This window comes from Lygodium microphyllum, chromosome 6, assembly GCF_053477565.2.
Source record: "Lygodium microphyllum isolate KBCC chromosome 6, Lygodium_microphyllum_v1.1.10, whole genome shotgun sequence".
Taxonomy (NCBI): domain Eukaryota; kingdom Viridiplantae; phylum Streptophyta; class Polypodiopsida; order Schizaeales; family Lygodiaceae; genus Lygodium; species Lygodium microphyllum.
In genome coordinates, this window is record NC_141140.1 from 139,030,860 (window position 1) to 139,052,881 (window position 22,022).

At 37.1% G+C, this 22,022-nt stretch overlaps 1 long non-coding RNA gene across 1 annotated transcript; it reads left to right on the forward strand.

The window, feature by feature from the left end:
- The first annotated feature begins 21,005 nt into the window (after positions 1–21,005).
- Positions 21,006–21,700, forward strand: LOC148035201 (uncharacterized). Its single transcript, XR_015691229.1, has 4 exons — positions 21,006–21,076; positions 21,186–21,305; positions 21,415–21,497; positions 21,613–21,700. It is a non-coding gene; the product is annotated as an uncharacterized LOC148035201 (long non-coding RNA).
- Positions 21,701–22,022: the final 322 nt, after the last annotated feature.

The following is a 22,022-nucleotide window of genomic DNA, read 5'->3' on the forward strand; positions in this document are numbered from 1 at the left end:
AACAATGTATCGTGCAGGCTCTTGTAAACCTCTATGGCAATATTGTTTTGCGAGAAGGCCTAGATCACGTAAAACACAAGAACATGTTGATTGATCTAATTGCTAGGACTGATGTAGAAGTTCAAGGGGACTCTATGCAATCATTGATCGAATTGTGCAGGAGTGAGTGTGGACAGCCACCTGGAATGCAGGAGTGGCAAGCAAGTGATTATGGCCGACATCATGCTGATACCTATGCTCATGGACTTGCCAATCATCATACTTATCGTCAGCCTAAGATGCAAGGACACTGTTGTAGTCATGTTGGACAGTCATCATGCAATCTTGGGCAGCATGTTTATGGGCAACAATATGACCAAAGTTTTGGTAGTAGTCAACAACAAATAGATGTATTTGGACAGCAGCATGAACATTTTTGTGGCATGCATTCTCATAGAGATTATGGACAGCATGACCAATGCTGTGGGATCAATGATCAAAGGTAGCATGTTTGTGTACGTGAGCAACAAACATCAGTGGAAGCAAATGCATATGCTCAACCAAACTTTCCCTCTGATGCGTAGCAAGGCTATAATCACCATAGGCAAGATGGATAGCATGAATATCATTGTGAGCAACAGCCACATTGGTATGACCATCCATATGGACAGCATGAGCATTATGCTCATGAGCATGGACAGCCATCTATTGTACATGAGCAGCATGTCAGAACCATTACTGAGCTAACCAATGGTGATGAGGAGGTGTGTAAATTGCTATCTAAGGCTAAATGCATTAGACACCTTACTAGTGATACGATACGGGAATTGCATGCGGGCTTATGCTATCGATGTGGTAAGCCAATATCTTGTAATCATCAAGGCACATGCAGGGCAAAGACTGTCAAAATACTCTTGGTATTAGAATATTATGATGCAAAGGATGGAAAAGATCTTGTTGAAGACCATTTTGGTATGGGTCCACAACAAGAACCTCAGTTCAAGAAAGCAGATCATGGGCAGCATGTGAATTTGGATGATCATGACCCCATGCGAGAGCCCCGTCAGTCCACAGACCTGCAGTTTAAATGCTTAAACATCACTAAGAATGCAAGGTCCATGAATATGCAACACTTAGGGGTTGATGCAGTCTATGTAATGGTGACTTCAGCCTCATATGCTTCAATCATACAAAGCATGGTGATGCCTGAGAGGCTTATGGAAGAGCTAGAGAATACCACCACGCTGATCGTGCTTCTAGCTACACTTGACTTTGACCTTATGAAAGTTGATCCAATGCATGGCAGCGATACTACTTTCCCTTTTGACCGGGGTGGCTACAGGCTGACCTTGACCCTCTGCATAGACTAGTACTACTCTTGAATATTAGGCAATCTTTTACTAGGTCTATGCCAAGAACCCCCCCCACTATCTTTTGCCACTTGTAATGCTGTACAGAGTAGTACTCTGCAGCCCACTACTTGGCTATACTAATAAGTCCGATCTTTATTTTCCAGGATAAAAACTTCATTTTGAGTGGGGATGGATTGTAATGGATGGGAAATACTTAGGTCAAGTTGACCTAACTATAAATGGTGTAAGGGACACTGCATAGACACCATTTGATGAATACACATTTGTCCTTTTACCTTCTTCACCTTCTTCCCTGTCCTTCCATGGGCTGCCAGCCATTTCTCTCTCCTCTTCTTGCCTTTCTCTCTCTACTCCTAGTCTTTCTCTCTCCTTGTCACCCTCTTTCTCTCTCTTTCTCTCTCCTCTCTGCAGTCTCTCCTTCTCCTTCTCTCTCCTAGGTCCCCTTCATTACACAAGACATGATAGAACAATATGTAGGAAGTGTTGGTAGAGCATCTCCTATTTCAAATAGTGAGAGGGATATCTTCATATCTACAAGTAGCAATATGCACATGGACAATAGCATATAGACATAGATGAGAAATATTGAAATGTATATGAACAACATGCTAATGCTTATTAACATCATCCTCTTGCATGAGTTTCTTATAGGTAGTAAAGACATGACTATGAGCAGCAACCATTTATTTCTTAGCCACTTGATAATCATGCACACCATGAACATGAGTATGACAGATCTAGTACTAAACTTGACAATGATGATATGGAAAAAATCTTGTTTAAAGCTATTAGAGCTAGACAATTAAATAATGACCAGATTAGATAATTGCATGCCCAAGGGTTATGTTTTAGATGTGCTCAAACAACATCCTATAATCACAAAGCAAGATGCAAGGTGAAGAATGAAAATATATTCTTGGTAGTTTAATATTTTGATGAAGAGGATGAAGATGGTCATGCTAAGGAAAACCTTGATACGGGTCAAGAGGAAGATAGCGAGTCTAGAGTAGAAACATATGAACCTTTTGAGCATTATGTCGATAATTTACTTAAAGACCAATTTGAGAAAGATTATGCAAATCATGACCAATACGAGAAAGACCTTGACCATGTGTTTCTATTTGATTCAGTTGCTTATGCTTTTGTGGATCCACAACTATATCCATATCATTTTATTGATGATGATACCTATACCTTGGTATTCATGACTTTAATGCATGGACAAGATTACAATTTTTCCTTTTGACTCATGAGGCTAAGGGCCAGTGGCCTTAACTCTCTATGTGGACCAACATTAATATGGGAATGATGTCCTTAACCTCAAGTGTTTTGTGACAAGATCATACCAACTAGTGGGATCTATTTCACTACAGAATAGCTCTAAATTTTGGGATTAGATTTAATGTTGAATTAATGTCATGGATGTATGAATCACATGGGCTGAAAGTACTTAAAGATATCTTTTTTTGGGGCCATAGCATGTCTAATTTGGATCAACCAATCCCAAGATATTATAGATTCAGTATAGTAATTTTTGTAGTGGACAACACTGTGTTTATATCCAGGCGAAGTTCTTCATTACAAAATTTTAACCCAAGATTTTATTTTTTATATTTCCAAATGGATATAAGTACTTTTTATTTGATTATTAGGTCTTTAGTTGTACTTGTTTAGTAAATCCTTGAAGATTAGGATTTTTTTTTATAAAAGTCCATGTAGAGTACTCTACCCCTTACAACCACTTGGATGATTGTAATAAGTCCCATATTTGATTTATAGGAAGAAAAACATTCAGTTAGGGATAAAATGTAAAGAGCTAAATTAGGGGCATATAAAAGGTGTGAAGGAAATTTGTCCATGATTTTTTTTTAAAAGAATAACACAATTTTTTCCTTTATCTCTCAAGCTCCTTCTTGTCCTTTCATGGCTACTAGTCATCTCTCACCTTCCTTCCTATCTTTCTCTCTACACTTTTAGTATTTCTCTCTTATTGTCTAGACTCTCTCTCACCTTTGTACTTCTCTCTTTCCTACAATATTCTCTCTCCTCTTAGGTTCCTTTATGAAACAAGGGAAGCTCATTTCAAATACAATTGACTTTCCATCTCTAATAAGAGTATTCAAGCAAGATCAAGACCCTCTTTAGGTAGAACTCAATTCTTCAAGGAAACAATTTCAACAATCCACTAGGTATGGATAGACAAATCTACTTTTTCTTATCTTTTCATATTAAACTATTGGATAAAACGTGATATAGGTACTCACTTGACTTTTACTTATCATGTGAAACACAAAATACTTTGCGTGGTTTGTTGCCATGTTGCTCTATTTTTGCATTCCATACATTTTCTAGTTGACATTTGTCTAATGTTGGATGAAACATGATTTTAAGAGTTTCTTTTTATTGCATGGTAACATTTAATCGTATTATACATTATGATGTAAAAATTTTGTTGATAGCTATACTATTCTGTCATTTTCTTACAGTTCTTTTATTGAGCTATGTCTAGAACTAAAGCCACTACAAGGAAGCAGAAGATTGATCCGAGGGACATTGCTAAGAAGATCCATGAATCCTCCAAGCCATCCAAGCAACCAAAAAAACATAAAAGGAGATTCTCATAGGGCATGAAATATCTAAGGGAGATCATGAAGGTAATAAAAGATCTTGATAATACAATTTTAAAGCTACCATTTCAAAGGGTGGTCAAGAAGATATGTGATAGGCATAGTCTCAATACTTACAAGTGAACAAAGAGTGCCCTTAGTTGCATCTAGGATTCTATAATATTTATTAATTGAATTTTTTTGGATGCATCATAGTTGTGCTACCCATGTATATCGAGTGACACTTATGGATAAGGATATGATTATCCTAAGAAGATTGAGATGTAGATTCTCTAAGGTTTTAGAGATAGTTCCTCTTATAGATGAGAAGATATACAATATTCTTAATGTGCCACCATACAAGAAGGATGAGGAGGATACATGTCCTAAAGTGGAGAATGTCACACATGAGATAGACATAAGATGATATGAGAAGGAGAAAAAAGGCTACAGAAGAAGAAGCAGAGAAAAGGAGGGAGCATAAAACGAAGAAAGTAAGATAAGCAAAGCAACTAGGACCACTAGAAGATGAGCTTTTTGACATGCTTGACAAGGTCAACCCAATAAGTTTCAATGTATAATGCTTCTTGCCTAGTGACATAGGCAAGAGAAATTATGTTGTTGCTTTAGACTCAAAATGTGTGTAGATCATCAAGGATTAAATGAGAAAGGTAAATGACTCCATTCTTCTTGCTAGATGGAGATATATATTTTCTAAATTTTTTTGTTTTTAAGAAGGATTTTTTTAGCAATAATATTTTTCTTACATACTCGAACAGGGCTTTTATAGGTCACTATATTAGGGTCCAAACAAGTCACCACATGTACCATTTTCATCATTGGGATTTAGATGTAGGTACTATAGGTTTTCCACAAGTCCTATCCATCTCCCCATAGGGTTTGGACGCCCTTAGATACAAAAAAAATTATTTCACAAGTGGAAATAGTGTACTTATAGATTAAAAATAGGGTGCAGACTTGGACAGTTCTGCCTTAGAGATTGGGTTATAAAGTTTTCTATTCTAAATTTGTTATCGTGTGATCATCTCAAAGAGCTATTGTTGGCTCCATTTTAAATCAAAAATTTTGGGAATCTAAATTTTTCATCTCAAGTTATAGCCAATTTAGTGGCAGGGGATCCTACAGGACTACACTACTATGGCAAATCATAAAGGGAAGAGTAAGGCCCAGGATGAATATGCCCAACAAATCTGAGATACATTGCTAGTAAGGAGTTCCTTTAACTAGTTGAAGCTACTATTTACAAGTGCATCCCAAAAGAATGCTTCCTTCTTCAAAGTGCCAGTCAAAGGAGCTACTATAGTCACATAATGCTTAATGAATCTATGATAAAATAATGATAGACCAAGAAAGCCTCTAAGTGAAGTAGAGATAGTAGGTGTTGGCCAATCTCTAACACACTGCACCTTTTAGGGTCAACCTATATTCATTTTTTTCCAGCATTATGGCCCAAGTACACATTCAAAATAATCTCCACTCTTTTGATGAATCAATCTAGGAGATAATACATAGTCCTCACACTGAATATTTCCCAAGGAACTAAACCTCTAACCCTTAGCTTAGGGTACCTCACACTCTCAATGTAGGTCATCGCTCATGAAAACAATTGCTATGCATCCAGGATGATACCATATGGTGTGCAATTGTGTATTGCTATCGTGCTCAAACAAGCTTATACATTAATAATCAACATTGTGAAAGTGCAAAAATAGTTATTTTCATGCCTTTCTTCTAAACAGTGATTGATGCGTTCCTTAGGGTTAGTACCGAGTGTTCTCATGTAACTAGACCCTCTTAATTTTAGAAAAAAATGTACCCTATATGCCATGCATCATAAAACATCATAATTTAGCTTATTTTAAGCACTTGATTACCCCCTTCTTAGTGATAGGTTTAATGCATATTTTTCATGTATTTTTCTTTCACGAAAGCAATAAAAATCCACTTTAACAAAGAGATAGGGTTGAGTTGAGGCTAAACCTTATGCTTCAGCTCTACTATACATTCACAAATATAAATCTTACTTTTTCTTATTTTTTCAATATAAAAAATCTATTTTTTCCTTTTTTCTTAATTTTTACTATTTATTTATGGATAATTATTTATATTTATTGATTTATTGACTTAAACTGATTGTTCTTACTAAGATTTTTTTTCTTATCATATTTCAACACATAGGAACAACATATGCACGACAAAACCTTGAAAAATCGGCATAATTTTCCTTAAACCACAATGTTGCAGGTTTTGTGTATTTAGCCATAAATTACTAGAGGACTAGTTTTTCTTGATTTCTTTAACATTGCAGATAAAGCAAAGCACTGGCAACCAAATACAATCATTCCCAACTAAAATTTATCATAAAGCAATGAAATCTATCGCTTACTCATAAAATCGCACATTATGACATACGTATTTTGTAATTGGAGGCTTGCTAATGCTCCCCAACAGCCCCACTGACAATGCTTCCAACATCTATCTATGCTTCTTTATGCTCCCGCATCATCACATTATGAAAATATTTCATCTCAACCCACCCCCTTCTCTCATGCACTAATCAATGGAAACACACAACAAGAGGAAAGAGGAGAGAGAAAGTCTAAAATCATATCTTTTGCTTCACTCAATCATTTCTTGATTAGTCTAAAGCGTTAGATGGTGAAGAAATTCAATGTCGTGCTGGTCTCTTGCCTTGGCCTAATTCCAATATATTAGCACCGTTCGTGTTGCCCAAATAGTCACCATGCCTTTGTGAAGTCTCTCCTACTTCATATTGAGTACAAGGAATGCCCTTCATCCAATAATTCCTTGGCTTTGACATTTTGATTAGGTGGCTAAAGTGGGACTGATAGGTCATTGTTTGATTGTGTTTTCTTCATAGCATACTTGGCCCATTTGCATTTCCATGCATTGAGAGAATTGAGCCATAATTTATGCATTGGATTTTGTAGAAAGTGTCGTATTTAGAGCATGGCTCTGGAGATTGAAAGAGGAAGAGTGAGCTCATGAGGTAATAGACATCAAGACAAATGTCACCCAAGTGAATCAGGTTCCAAGATGGAATCTTGGACTCATAAACACAATCTTGTGTAGTGGACTGACAATGGCATAAACACTTTGCTGTAAGTACAAAAGTACTATGACATTGCATTCAAAATGAGAGAAAGTACAATGATTTATAGGAATAGACTAGGCTACACTTTCCTCCACTGTGCATATGGGATTCTACATCCTGAGCCCACACTGCTCCCATACAAAGTATAATGATTTATAGGAATAGACTAGGCTGCACTTTCCTCCACTGTGCATATGGGATTCTACATCCTAAGCCCACACTACTCCCATACAAAGAGACTAAGCTAGGTGTGATTGCTAATATCTCAACACCCCTCCTCGATCACAACCAAAGAAGTACAAAGTGTGTAGAGGCTTTAGTGAGCAACCACCTACAAAGTGTGGGCACACCATAAACATGGTAAACACCACATGCTGTCATAGAAAAAGGCTAAGGGTGGGTACCAAAGACGTGGTGGACATCTAGAGGCTATAACAAGGGCCTTACAAAGTGTACATAGGCTGTAGTACAAGGTTACATCAGGATTTTACAAGCTTATGTCAAAAATTAGGGCTAGGCAATACAAGGTTAAAAAGGTCTATCCAAATAGAAGGACTAATGAGGCTTGTCCTTCTCCTGGTCTTCTTCTTCTTCTTCTTCTTCTTCTTCTTCTTCTTCTTCTTCTTCTTCTTCTTCTTCTTCTACTTCTTCTTCTTCTTCTTCTTCTACTTCTTCTTCTTCTTCTTCTTCTTCTTCTTCTTCTTCTTCTTCTTCTTCTTCTTCTTCTTCTTCTTCTTCTTCTTTTGCTCCATGGTCTTCTTCTTCTTTAACAGCAACTAGATAGGACTTTCTGGACCTATTCCTGGCATGATAGAACTTCTTCGTGTGCCCGATCCTTTTGCAAAAGTCGCATACCGATTGATCTTTCTTGCCCTTATACTTGGTATCTACATATAACATTTGTTCATGTTTAGAGATGATTGGTTCTTCTTTGGATTTTACCTTCTTTTCTTCTTCTAATAGGGAGGCCTTAATGTCAAACAATTTAAAACTAGGCATGTTGATCAATGTAGTTAACACATTATTATAGTCACGAGACAAGCTTTTTAACAACACACCAATACAAATATCTTCATCTATCTTGAGTTCGATTCCTACAAGCTGAGTTAAGAGACTTTCCATGTAGTTTAAGTGAGTTGCAAGAGATGCGTTTGATTTCATATCTAGCTTGAAAAATTCAATCAGTAATCCATACTTAGATGACTTTGATTGTGCACCAAACAAAGTATCTAATCTCTTCCAGGTATCATTAGAGGTTTCACAAGTATCCACATGGTGGATGTAGCTATCATCCAATTCCAACTTAATGATGGCCTGTGCTTTTTCATCATTCTTTTGCCAAGTAACTCCAAGGTCCACATCCAGAGGCTTCTTCTCCTTGCCATTGGTAATGGCCCACTGAGACCCTTCTTCATCAGAATGAGCTTGATGCAGGTTTGCCATGTTTGAAACTTGATCCCTTTGAACTAAACAGTTGGAGAGTCTTTGCCCATGCTAGAGCAGCAAATCAATACCAAAACACTTAGATTTGAGGAGCAAAAATTTTAATTGTGTCAAGAGACACGATGAATGTAGTGTCAAATAACACTTGATAAGTATCAATAGATACTATGCTTTCAGGCACTTGGATTTCTCCCCTCCTTTGCTGATTTGATGGAAAATGCTTGCTGGAAACATCTTCAAAATGGCTTCACTTAATTGAGGTTGATTAGTAATAACCAAGTTCACTTGCAATGTGTTGAAAAACACAATCAATGGTAGCATAAAATTTCACTGTGCTTGATGCTTGTACTTTAGTGAAAGCTTCAAATCTTCAAAATCTTTCCAAGGCTTGCTTGTAGGATACTAAAATCTTGCTGGAAACTTCAATTCTCAGTGCATTAGAGTGGCAGAGGTTTGGTTTCAGGACACTAGCCTAATATTTTGGTTGTAGTAGCTCACCCAGTGGACCATTTGAGTTGAAATTTTGTCCGGAGGTAGCCCATATGATAAAATTCAAAAACCCTATGGTAGCCCTTGACATTGTGAGGCATGATGATGGCACCATTAGTTGAACAACAACATGCTGGCTATGGCTTCCTACAGTACCACCTCTGAGTAATCTTCCAATATCTCTTTGATGGAGTGGAATTTTCTCAAGCCCTCTTAGCTAAAGTAAGTCACCTTTATTACCAGAAAATGCCCTATGATAACTTGTGGAATAATTCTCACAATAGGAAGAGAGAATATGTCCAATTTACCATAGTGAAATTTGCACCAAATCTGTGTTTTTCAACAATGTCGAGAAGTATGTTGCACAAAATCATGCAATTTTGGGCTAGAAAGATGCATCTTGACCTAAGGAACAACTCTTGAGAAGAAAGCTTGAAGAGATATGGCATGGTTGAAGAGATATGGCTGCTCCAATAGAGGTAGGTAGGTGTTGTCTATGGCAGCCAAAAAAGATAGAGTGAAGATGGAGGCGAAAGATGAAGGGTTCATGTCAAGCTGAGCTAATCAAAGATTGAGAGGAGCTTAAGGAGTAATTTGTAGAGCTAAGCCATTCCTGACTGGGCTTTGATACCATGTAAAAAGTGTCAAGTCTAGAGCATGGCTATGGAGGTTGAAAGAGGAAGAGTGAGCTCATGAGGTAACAAACATCAAGTTCAAATGTCACACAAGTGAATTAGGTTCCAAGATGGAAGCTTGGACTCATAAACACAATCTTGTGTAGTGGACTGATAATGACACAAACACTTTGCTGTAAGTACAAAAGTACTATGACATTGCATTCAAAATGAGAGCAAGTACTACTTTATAGGAATATACTAGGCTGCACTTTCCTCCACAGTGCATATGGGATTTTGTATCCTGAGCCCACACTGCTCCATACAAAGAGGCTAAGCTAGGTGGGATTGCAAATATCTCAACAAATTCTACCAATTTTTTAGTTGAATTATATTTTTGGATAGTGGAATCTACCAACTTCTCAATAGAAGGATTTGTTTTATGACTAGACAACACCATTTGTTCAACTCTACATAGTAACTCTATATACCATTGAGCATGTCTATAGGCTTATGTTCACAGATGGTATGATTAAGATCATTAAGTTCTCCTTTCATTTGAGGCTCTTTAGATCTCTCTTGAGATATATTTTTGAGCAATGTATCTCTACTTTATTGGGCATATTCATCCTAGGCCTAATAAGCTCTTCCCTTCATGATCTAACATAGTAATGTAGTCTTGCAAGACCCCTTGTTAGTAAATTCGCTATAGCTAGAGCTAGAAAACTCTAACTTCCAAAAAAATTTATTTAAAATTGAGCCAAAGATTATCTCTTCAAGATGAGCTATAGCATGTTATAACAAGTTTAGAACAAGAAAATCTATAACCCAATCTCTGAGGCTGAACTATCTAGGTCTACACCCTATTTCAACCTATAAGTACCATATTTGCACCTATGAAAGTAAAATGGTTGTACCCAAGGGCTTCCAAACCCTAAAGGGAGCTAGATAAAATGTGTGGCAATGTATAATATGTGCACTTATATCCCAATGATAAAAATGGTACCTGTAGTGACTGTTTGTACCCTCCTGTAGTGTCTTGTAAAAGCCATGTTTCACCATTGTTTTAATATCCAAGATACTTGAATCTTTGAGAGTGCTTGAATCTTCAATTCTCCACTTGCCATACCTGTGTGAGGGATAAAATGGTAGGATAGACTCCCTACACAAGCTCCGAATCACCAAAAGGTGGGCAAAGTTTCCCTCAAGTCGGTTGGTTGCACCCCTTCGATATCTTTAATAGTGGGGGAGAGTCACCTCTCTATTGTCCCACTATCTTCCCTACCATCCACCATTTTCCTTGGTGGAAAACTCAACATGGCAGTGATATGCTACTCTAATCAATCAACATGATATGCATTATTGAAATTTCCATTTAGCTCATTCCATGAGATGCACTAGGATTGAAATTGGCAAGATGAATAGAAAGAGGGTCTTACTATGTAGTGACTCATTGTTGAATTACCCTTTACAATGGATTATGCTATATTTTTCCATGAATTAAATAGTCATCAACAAATCATTGGATTAGTGTGACTAATTCAACCAATTAGTTGGTCTTTAATAAATAAGATTGAATGTAATGCTGAAAACTTAAGCAAGAGCTTCTAATTCATTGTTCAAATCAAGCAAGCAATGCGCTCCATGAATGGGCTAATTTAACCAATGATGGGCTGAAATTTGATGGGAAATTTTCAGTTTCTTAATCATTCAATCAAATGGATGAAGCTTAGTGATTTGATAAATAAGAGAGATCAAGAATTGGAGAGAAATATCTCTTGCATGGATTGATGAAGGATTAAATAATCGCCAAATACTTAATGAAGCCTCCAGTTGCTCAATGTTGTTGAAATGACCTTCAATCCTTGTTCATTTGATGCTTGGAAGAAATTTTGAAATCTTAGAAGCTTAAGATTGAAGTATTGAACCAACCCATTTACCCCAAATCGTGACTCCATCAAAGCTCTTGAGATTGAATCTTGGCCAAGAATCTTGGTCAATCTTGCTCAATCCTTACAATTTCTTCAAGGAATCTTCACTAGAATGAATCCCAAGGCTGAAACAATGAAGAATCTTCAAGAAATTAAGAGAAGGTTGAAGCTTGGGCTGAAGCTTCTATGGCTGGCTAGAATTTCTTAGAAGTTGGAGAAGAAGAGAATGCAACAATCTTACCAATTTATTGGAGCTTTTGCTTACCAAAGGATGAGAGAAAGAAGGAAAAAAGAGAGAGAAAAGAATGACAAGGAGAGAGAAAGAGTAGAAAGTTAAGAAAGAAGAGAGAGAGAAGCCATAGAAACTGTGAATAGAAGGTGAGGTAAGAGACAGTAATTGTATCAATGTTCCAAAGATGTGAAAATTTACATATCTCACCCCTTTTATACCTATGTCAGTATAACAATGTATTATTAATAATTCCACACTAAAATATATATTCTTCCCAGTTTCTTACAATCCATTCCTTCCCAAAGGTTTTTTCCCACAAAAACAAACTTACAATATTTGGAAAGAATTGATGAAACAGAGTCCTACTTTGGTTTTAGCTATACAAAGTATAGAAACGAATGAAAGACTGAAGATATATTGACTAAAATGAAGAGATGAAGGTAAGCCTTAGCTGTATACGTGATCTTGATGTCTTCAAGAGAGTTTGGAGCCTTTAAGCTTCAAGAAATAGGCTCAAGAATGAGAGAACAACTTGTTGTAAAAACCATATCCTGCTAAATAAAATCAGCTATAACTTCTTGTAGAAGTGTCCAAATGAAGCATATCACATGTCAAAATGTAGCTTTTGAAGAGTACTTTGACCATATATATGTGGCATATTTTTGAAAATTTAATAGAATAAAATTTGCTCTAAAATTTAATCTTATCAAGACCTTGTCTACTCCATAACTAGCTTCACTATAGTTATAATTTAACCACCAATGCATCTCGTATTAGATAAGAAAACTTATCTAACCTCCAACAAGCTTTTTTGGGTGGAAAACCTCTCCATCCAATCAAACATTCAATGATAGAATGAGAGTGAAGCTTCTTCTCATGCTGACCTATGATCAACTTAGGGATGTACTAAATAAGACCTTCTTTATCTATACGTGGGAGCTCATTAACTGTATCCACCATAAGGGTACCATGGAAGGGATTGAGATGACTAACATGTAATATATTATTAATCTTAGTAGAAGAGGGTAGTTTCAATATATATGCTAAGTCTCCAATAATACGCTTCAAGATCATGTCAGGTCCACAAAACCTATGAGCAAGCTTATTACTGGATCCATCCTTTAGGCTAGAGTAATGAGACTTGGACACTTTCAACAAAACTAATTCTCCTTCTTAAAACTCTAAAGGTCACCTCTTATCATCTTCATTTGATCTTGCACCTTTATAAGATTCATCTTACACTGCTGAAGAAGGGTCTGTATTCTTTCCAATCCTTATTTCCCAAGAGGATTGATTTTCTCATTGGAAATAACTATGGGCAAGGGAACCTTATAACCATATATAGCCTCAAAGGGTCAAACTCCAATGCTAGCATGAGTAGAGTTATTGTAGGCAAACTCAGCTAAATGCAACCAAGAATCCCATGCATGTTGCTCATCATAATAGAAATGGCAAAGGTAAGTCTCTAACCACTTATTTACCCTTTCTATCTGACCATCAGTCTATGATAAGCTATAGAAGGAGACAATGTAGTGCCCATGGTGCTGAATACTACTTGCCAAAATTTACTTATGAACTTTCAATCCCTATTATGTACAATCACTTGTGATAATTCATGTAATCTAAAGATCAGCTCCATAAACTGATTAGCCACTGTGAATCAATGAATTGTGTCTTGGTAAGAATAAAGTGGGCTACCTTGGTGAGTCTATCCACTACCACATAGGTACTATTCCATCCTCTTTTGGAAGTAGGTCAATTAGTAATGAAGTCCATGGCAATGTGCATCTACTTTCCCTCACAAATAGGTAATGGCTACAACAAACCACCTGGCTTATGGTTTCTATCCTTATTTTGCTGACAAGGCATAAATTTCATTACAAAATCCTTAATGTCTTTCCATCGTCCTTTCTAATAAAAGATTAACTGATCTTATCATAGGTTTTTTTAAAATCCAAAATACCTAGCTAAAGGCAAAAAATGTAACTCCTCTATAATTTTTTGTGTGAAAAAGTAGAGAGAATAACAATCTTGTCATTAGAACATATTAGGCCATTTTTAAGCTAATAGTGTGAGTTTTCCTCCATGAGACCTTGCTATAATTTCGAAAAAATATGGCTAAGCTCATCATCCAAAAGATAGGCTTCTCGTAATTCTTCAATCCAATCACTATGTAGCTTAGTCATAGCTGAAACTTTGCATGCCCACATTTGAGAAAGAGAATCACCTGCCACATTATCTTTGCCCCTCATATAAGTGATGTCAAAATCATAATTTTACAGAGTAGCTATCCACCTACGCTACTTAGAAGTGAGATTTCATTGAGTGAGAAAATACTTTAGGACCATGTGATCACTTTGAAATCTAAATCGGCTGTCATACAAGTAATGGTGCCACTCCTTTATCGCACATAAAATAGCCAACATCCCTTGGTCGTAGACATTCATAGCCATTTACTTATCTGTAATCTTGCGACTTTTAAAAGTAATAACTCCATATCCCTTTAACAAAATAGCCCCTATGCCACGGCCACTGGTATCACATTGTATGGTAAACTCTTCTGAAAAATCTGAGCATACTATAATAAGAATAGAAGTAAGGAGTTCCTTTAACTGGTTGAGGCTACTATCTACAAGTGCATCCCAAAAGAAAGCTTCCTTCTTCAACTTATTAGTCAAAGGAGTTGCTATAGTCGCATAATGCTTAATGAATCTATGATAAAATGATGATAGACCAAGAAACCCTCTAAGTGAAGTAGTGGTGGTAGGTGTTGGCCAATCTCTAACATAGCGCATTTTCTTAGGGTTAGTCTATATCCCTTTTTCACTAGTAATATGGCCCAAGTACTCCACCTTAGTCTGCATGAGAGAGCACTTCTTCTCTTTATCAAAGAGTTTGTGATGTCTCAATACATCAAAAATCTTCCTCATATGTGATAAATGGTCATGTAGAGTCTTATTTTAAATTACTATGTCATCAAAGAAGGCTAGGATAAACTAGAAAAGGAAAGGCTACAAAATCTTATTCATCAGAATCTAGAAGGTAGTTGGGGAATTAGTAAGCCCAAATGGCATCACTAGAAAATGGTACAGTCCACGATTAGTCATAAAGAAATTTTTAACTTCATCATCCTCTTACATATGGATCTGATGATATCCCAACCTCAAATCAATCTTGGTAAAGAATCTAGCCCCCTTGAGCTTATTAAGTAAATTATCAACTCTAGGTACTGGATATTTGTTCTTCACTATGATCTTGTTTAGATCCTTGTAGTCAATACATGTTATGAAGGATCCATCTTTCTTCTTCACCAACAAGACTAGAGATGCATAAGGTGAAGAACTATGTTCAAATGAACCTCATCTCTGGAAGCTCCTTGATTTTCTTGGCTATTTCTTCATGCTCACATTTTGATAATTTTTAGGGTGGCTTATTGATTGGCTTTGAGTTTGGCTCCAAATCAATAGGGTGATCCACTACTCTCTCAAAAGGTAATGAAGTAAGTATTTTAAACGGTGTAAGACAAAAATATGTGAGTGCCTCTTGTACTCCTTCAGTTGTTGAATGGTGATAAGATGAAAGTCAAATTTACTTAAAATTCTCTATAAATGGATAAGTTTTCTATCAAAGAAATTCTCCATATACAACTGTGAGAAATCCATAGTAATCTCTTATAAGGTCATCATCCAATCACATTCGAGTACAATATCAATGGGTCCCATTCCCAAGGTAATCAAGTTTACCTTTGCTTCATAATTTTTAGCCAACTATAAGAAAACCTATGGGCATATTTGAGTGTTGATTTCTTCTTCACCATTTGCTACTTAAACTCTTAAGGGTTGTTGTAAATCAGTGGGAAGACAATTCAATTTGTATGTAACTGACTTATTCAAAAAATTGTGTGTATTGCCACTATCTATCAAGATAAACACATCCTTTCCATGAATATTATCCTTCATACAAAGTGTATTAGGGCCTATAATAACTCCACTCATGCTAGTATTGGAGTTTTACCCTTTGAGGCTATGTATGGTTATAAGGTGCCCTTACACACAATCATTTTCAATTAGAAAATCAATCCTCGTGGTGGGAAGAAGATTGAAAAGAATACAAACCCTTCTTCAGTAGTGTAAGATGAATCTTAGGAAGGCCCAAGATCCAAATGTAAATGAGAAGAGGCAACTTTTAGAGTTTCAAGAAGGAGAATTAGTTTTGTTAAAAAATCCCAAGTCTCGTTACTCTACCTTGAAGAATGGATCCGATAACAAGCTTTCTCACAGGTTCTATAGACCATATAGAATCCTAAAGCACATTTGAGACTTGAAATATAGATTGAAACTACACTCTTCTACTAAGATTTGTAATGTATTATATGTTAATCAGCTCAAGCCCTTCTATAGTACTCTTGTGGATACTGGGTAGACTCACCAAGGCTGTCAGGACCTAAAATAGGCTTGACATTGGCTCTCTAGCACTAGCCAGACCTCTAAGATACACAAAACACCCCACACGGCCTCACGGCCATAGAAGCGTCTAAGCCTCACACTACACTAAACTCTAATATTGATTTTGCATTTGTAATAGAACACAGTCCAACATTTACCTTCCCTACTCCTCATAGGGAGTTCCCATACACATATAGGTATAATACCTCATAGCACAAACATAGGGAAACACCTCTCGACTGACTGTCATGGCCTCACTGTAGCTCTCCTACATCAAGGGGATTGATCCCAAGATGCACTGCCTCAACATATAAAACACACGATACATAGTCCACTCTTTAATTTATCGAATGATCCAGGAGTTTATATTTCCTCACTAAACTTATCCCAATGAACCGATCGTCTAACCTTTAGCAAAGGCTTCCTCACACTCTCAGTGTTGGTCAATGTTCAGCATACAAGTGCTATGCATCCAAGAGATTACACCATATCACATGCAAAATGCAAAAGTGTATACAAACATTCATCATTAAAAATCAGCACAATGGAGTGTAAAAATCAGATCTTCAATGATCTTCACTAAACGTATGCTTTGATGTATGGACACTAGCACTGATTTCTCATGCTACTAGCCCCTTAAAACTTATATTATTATCATCCTATATAATGTGCACAAACAAAAGATCTAAATTTACTTCATTTACCACACTTAAACACTTCCATGACCCTTCTTTTCCCCCTATCGCTTATGTATTACATCATTGCATAGGTGTAGGGTTTTATTTCTTGTCATTTTCGATATATAACGCAATAAAGACGCACTAAAACATAAAAAAAGGGTTAAATAAGTCTTAACCTCATGCCTCAACCTTTCTAAACATTCACAGACATTAATCATATTTTTTTCTATTTTTTGAAGCACAAAAATCCATTTTTGCACATTTTTAGCTATTTTTCACTATATATTTATACATAAAAATAGGTTATTTTTTATCTATGATTAGTGATTGATTATGACAGTTGAGAAATGGTTTTATCATAATTATATTCCATGCGCATCTCTTTTCTCCACCCGAAACCAACAAAATCTTCTTTTTTCTCTAAAAAGATGCTTTTCAGGTTATAATTTAATTATTGCAACTATTTATTATTATGGTTCTGCATTTCTTTTATACACATCCCTCAATCATGATGCAAAAAATATCCCCCAAAAAACCCATATGAATTGCATTTAGACCATCAAACATAAAAAAGAAGCAAATTTCCTTTGTAAAAATGAGGCATACCGCTTATATGCGTGTTGCGGGTTTTTTAAAATCTGATTTGGGACAGCAGATGAGTCCAACATTCATGATCAATCCTTCTCCACTCATCCATCTTCAGCCCTACTCGATTTGGAAGCAATCCAGTACCACGCTGGGACGAGCATTCACCAATCAAGCTTCTTCCACATGAATTGCCTCTTAGAGGAGAGAGAGGGAGGAGAGAGAAAGACTAAAAATGGCACTCAGCAAACGGGCAGCCATTGGAGGAGTGGAGGGTGACGTTGGAGAGTGAAAACATAATGTAGATCACTGCTGCAATTGGTGGGGGGGTTGTTCTTCAACCCCCACCCCTCATTTTTCCACGGAGGAGGGGAGTATGTCGTTGTTTTTCTACCATGCACAAAAACCCCCCTCCCACAAAATCAATTTTTGGGGGGTGGCCCCAAAGGTCACCCCCTTTCACTTCTTATTTTGGGCCCCCTTTACACCAAGTTTGGCCATTGGCCCGACCTAGCACCTCCCGAGATCCAATCTGGCAGTCGAAAAAATTATGAAAAATCTGCGACCATCAATTGGTGCATCTTGAAGTGCTTCCAAAACCCTCTCTAACTTGCAGCTTAAAATCGAACCAACTGTATCTGCCACCTTCAATGGGATCCAATTTTCCCCTAAATTTTGGGTTTTTTGGCAATTTTTCGGCACATCTTGGGCCTCAAAACTCAGATCTCATTGGCGACCACAGGATAGGACGACTCAGCCCTTCGAATCCCATGAATAGATCTGCACATACACAACCATAAAGAGCATCAAGTTGATACAAAATAGATACACAACAAAACACATCACAGCTCTCACCCTACCCCCTAGCAAAACCAAGGCATGAAATCCACGAGGAGTAGGCCAAGCATAATCTAACAAAAATCCCGAAGCTAGTTACTAACCAACTGCTCCAACATAGCCAAGCTAAAAAGAACTATCAGAGAGGTCATCCTAAGTGGTGGTGTGAACTATCATCCTTAACTAAGGACAACTCAACCAAGAGCTCCTCCTAGGCAAGGACTCCTATAGCCTGATCAAGAAATATTATCTTTTAGCACATTGTCCTTTTAGGCCTTTATTTTCCATACTCAGGCGTGTAAAAAGGAGGGAGTTGAATGAGTGACCCAAGGAGAACAGGGCATCGGCCTCAGGTCTTGTCTCGGTATCCAAGAACCTACCAAGCCCTCACAAAGGTGACACTTAATCATTTATTGACACTCACTTCTATTTTCGCTCCAACCTTCTCTTATTTCTATTTTCAACTAGATGCCACCCCTAGGAAGACAAGGCATCAATCCCGAGTCTTGTCTTGTCCCTAGGAATCTACCAGGCCTTAGCAAGGTGATGAACAACTACTCAAGGATTTTTCTTTATTTCCTTTTTTGTTTTTATAGGGGTTAGAACCCCTTTTTACACACCTTCGTATATGTATTTTTAGATAGGTTTAGAACTTGCTCTTCTCTGGATATTTAAGTGCAGGCTTCTCTAACTACCTCACAACTAATAGAAACTCCTAGAACACCCACTTAGCAGGTCAACAGAATAAGGTCACTAGAACTTCCTTCTAAAATAGGTCTTTCAGTGCCTGACAATGCCTTTGCAGGAGGCAATGACTAACCAAACCTCCCATAGACATATATAACCTACACCTGGGACTTCATGCCTCAATTTTCGGTCCCCAACAAACGAAAAGAGAGTAGCCCCTACATAAACATATATCATTATCTGCTTAAGGGAAAATACTTGAAAAGGGGACAAAACCACCTGGAATGGCCACGAGAAGCTCCTCCACAGCAAAGGCTCCCTCTAGTGACTTCATCAATTTGTATGATGCAATCACTAAAATAGAAAACCATTAATACGTGCACCAAACATGCATATGGCCCTCCTGGACTAAAATGGATAGGTCACTCTAATCCATGCAATACATGGTCTTTTTGGCATATAGACCACATCCTATCAAACTAACCAAGGTACCAAAGATAGCATAAAATAGGAGGACTAACCCCATGCTACTCATGCAAGTTAAGCTTGATCTAGGCCCTTTGTAGATCCACTAGCCCAAGCCTTTCCATTGATATTTGATCAATAAGGGCCATCCCTTCTTGGGTACTATGAGCTAAATGAATGACCTCATTGGGCTTATATATCTCATCTCCTTGGTTGTCACTCAAACAGATCAGTTGTCCCAATTTCCAGTAACTCCTCCTATAGGGAGAATCATGGATTTATGATCATTCAATTCTTCTCTAATTGGACCATTACATACGCCAATGATATGATCCAAACTAGACAGAGCTTCAAACATAGACCCATCACATAGATGCATCTCAGGGTGGCGGTCTCTATTGTCAGATGTAGCATTATGGCCTTTAGTCACATCCTCTTGGGAATCCATCAAAGCATGTCCACATGCAATTTCTGGCCCTTCATCTGACACATGAATAGTATTTTTAGGGGTTTTGGGCCTCCAAACCCATCTCATATTCATTTTTATATTCTTATACTGCCTCATTTTGCTGCATTGGTCTAATGGACACAAAGCGGACTTATTCCATCACATAGATGCATCTCAGGGTGGCAGTCCCTATTGTTAGATGTAGCATTATTGCCTTTAGTCACATCCTCTTGGGAATCCATCAAAGCATGTCCACATGCAATTTTTGGCCCTTCATCTGACACACCAGTAGTATTTTTAGGGGTTTTGGGCCTCCAAACCCATCTCATTTTCCTTTTTATATTCTTATACTACCTCATTTTTTTGCATTGGTCTGATGGACTCAAAGCGGACTTATTGCTATAGCCAGATAGCCTCACATCCTTAGGGCTTCTACCAAGCACAAGGGAACCATTAGGAGAAATATGGACTCTCTTTTTTGCCCCTTAAGGAGTGAATAAACAAATATAGGCCTAACCAATGAGAGAGCTGGGATTCCAGATTCATGTAACATGAATCTTCTAGCCATATCTTGGACCAAATCTTCCCTTAGCAATAAAATAAGGGAAAATGTGGGGAGTACAATGCTGTCACTTCTTGGAAGTTTGTGCCTCGAATTTTCATTTTCTTATTTTTTGTGTTTGACTTTTCTTTTCTCCCCTTTTCAGTTTCCCCCTCTTTCTTAGGCGGAACTCAAATTTATCATATCTCTTTCCCCGCTTCTTCTTTCCTGACGAAATTTTACAGCCTCACTGTTGCTTGCCCTGTCTGTAACTCTGTAAAATTTCATTTGCTTTGCACAAGCATAGAGAGAGTTTCATGTGTTTTATGAGAGCAGAGCTTGTTTTACCAAAGCCCTAAGATTCTCTTCACAAAACTCTACAGGTATATTTTTCTCTTCCATAGATGTTCTATGGTAAAGTTTTATCTCGTTTGGAGAAAACCTGTGCAAGTTATGTGCATTCTCTGACATGTAATTTCTTTTGTTTTGACGCTCTAGGAGTCTCTTACAGTCAAGAATAGTGATATTTTGAACACTCAACTTCTTCTTCAACATCTTAGGGTTTCTCTGTAAACAAAGTTACAGGTATATTGTCTTGTTTTTTTGTTGCTCCACTGTTAAATTTTATCTCGTTTAGACAAAATGTATACAAGTTACATGCATACTGAGCTTTCCTTTGTTTTTTTACTCCAAGAATCTCCGAGGGTGAAGAACAATGATTTATTAAGAACTCAACTTCTACAACATCTTTGGGATTTTGAACACTCAACTTCTTCTTCAACATCTTAGGGTTTCTCTGTAAACAAAGTTACAGGTATATTGTCTTGTTTTTTTGTTGCTCCACTGTTAAATTTTATCTCGTTTAGACAAAATGTATACAAGTTACATGCATACTGAGCTTTCCTTTGTTTTTTTACTCCAAGAATCTCCGAGGGTGAAAAACAATGATTTATTAAGAACTCAACTTCTACAACATCTTTGGGATTTTTTGCAGAGAAAGCCACAGGTATATTGCCATTTTTTACTGTTGTTCCATGGTTAAATTTCAACGCATTTGGACAAAGCCTATATAAGTTATATGTATACGTTGACCCAAGATTTCTTTTGTTTTTGTACTGCAGGAATCTGTCAGTGAAGGAACAATGGTCTTGCTATAAGTCAACTTCTTGTTCAACATATCTAGGGATCTTTGTGAAAGAAATTACAGATACAATGTTTCTTTTTTAAATTGATCCATTTAAATTTCATTTCATTTGGAGAGAACATTTGCAAATTATACACATGTTGATAGGTAACTTTTGTATTTGGTTGTTACAGATATCTTCACGGAGGAAAAATATCAGTAGCATACTTGCAGTGGAGGTCTTCAACAGGAAAGATAATGGCGGTAATTGGATTTGTGATAAGTATTATAAGTTGGATTGGATTTTGATGCACCCAAGTACTCGAGGGAGTTTCAAGGTCAAGCGCAAGGATGTTGCAAACCCTAGCAAACATTGGAAAGGTAGAATTCTAGAGTTCAGAAAAGTGT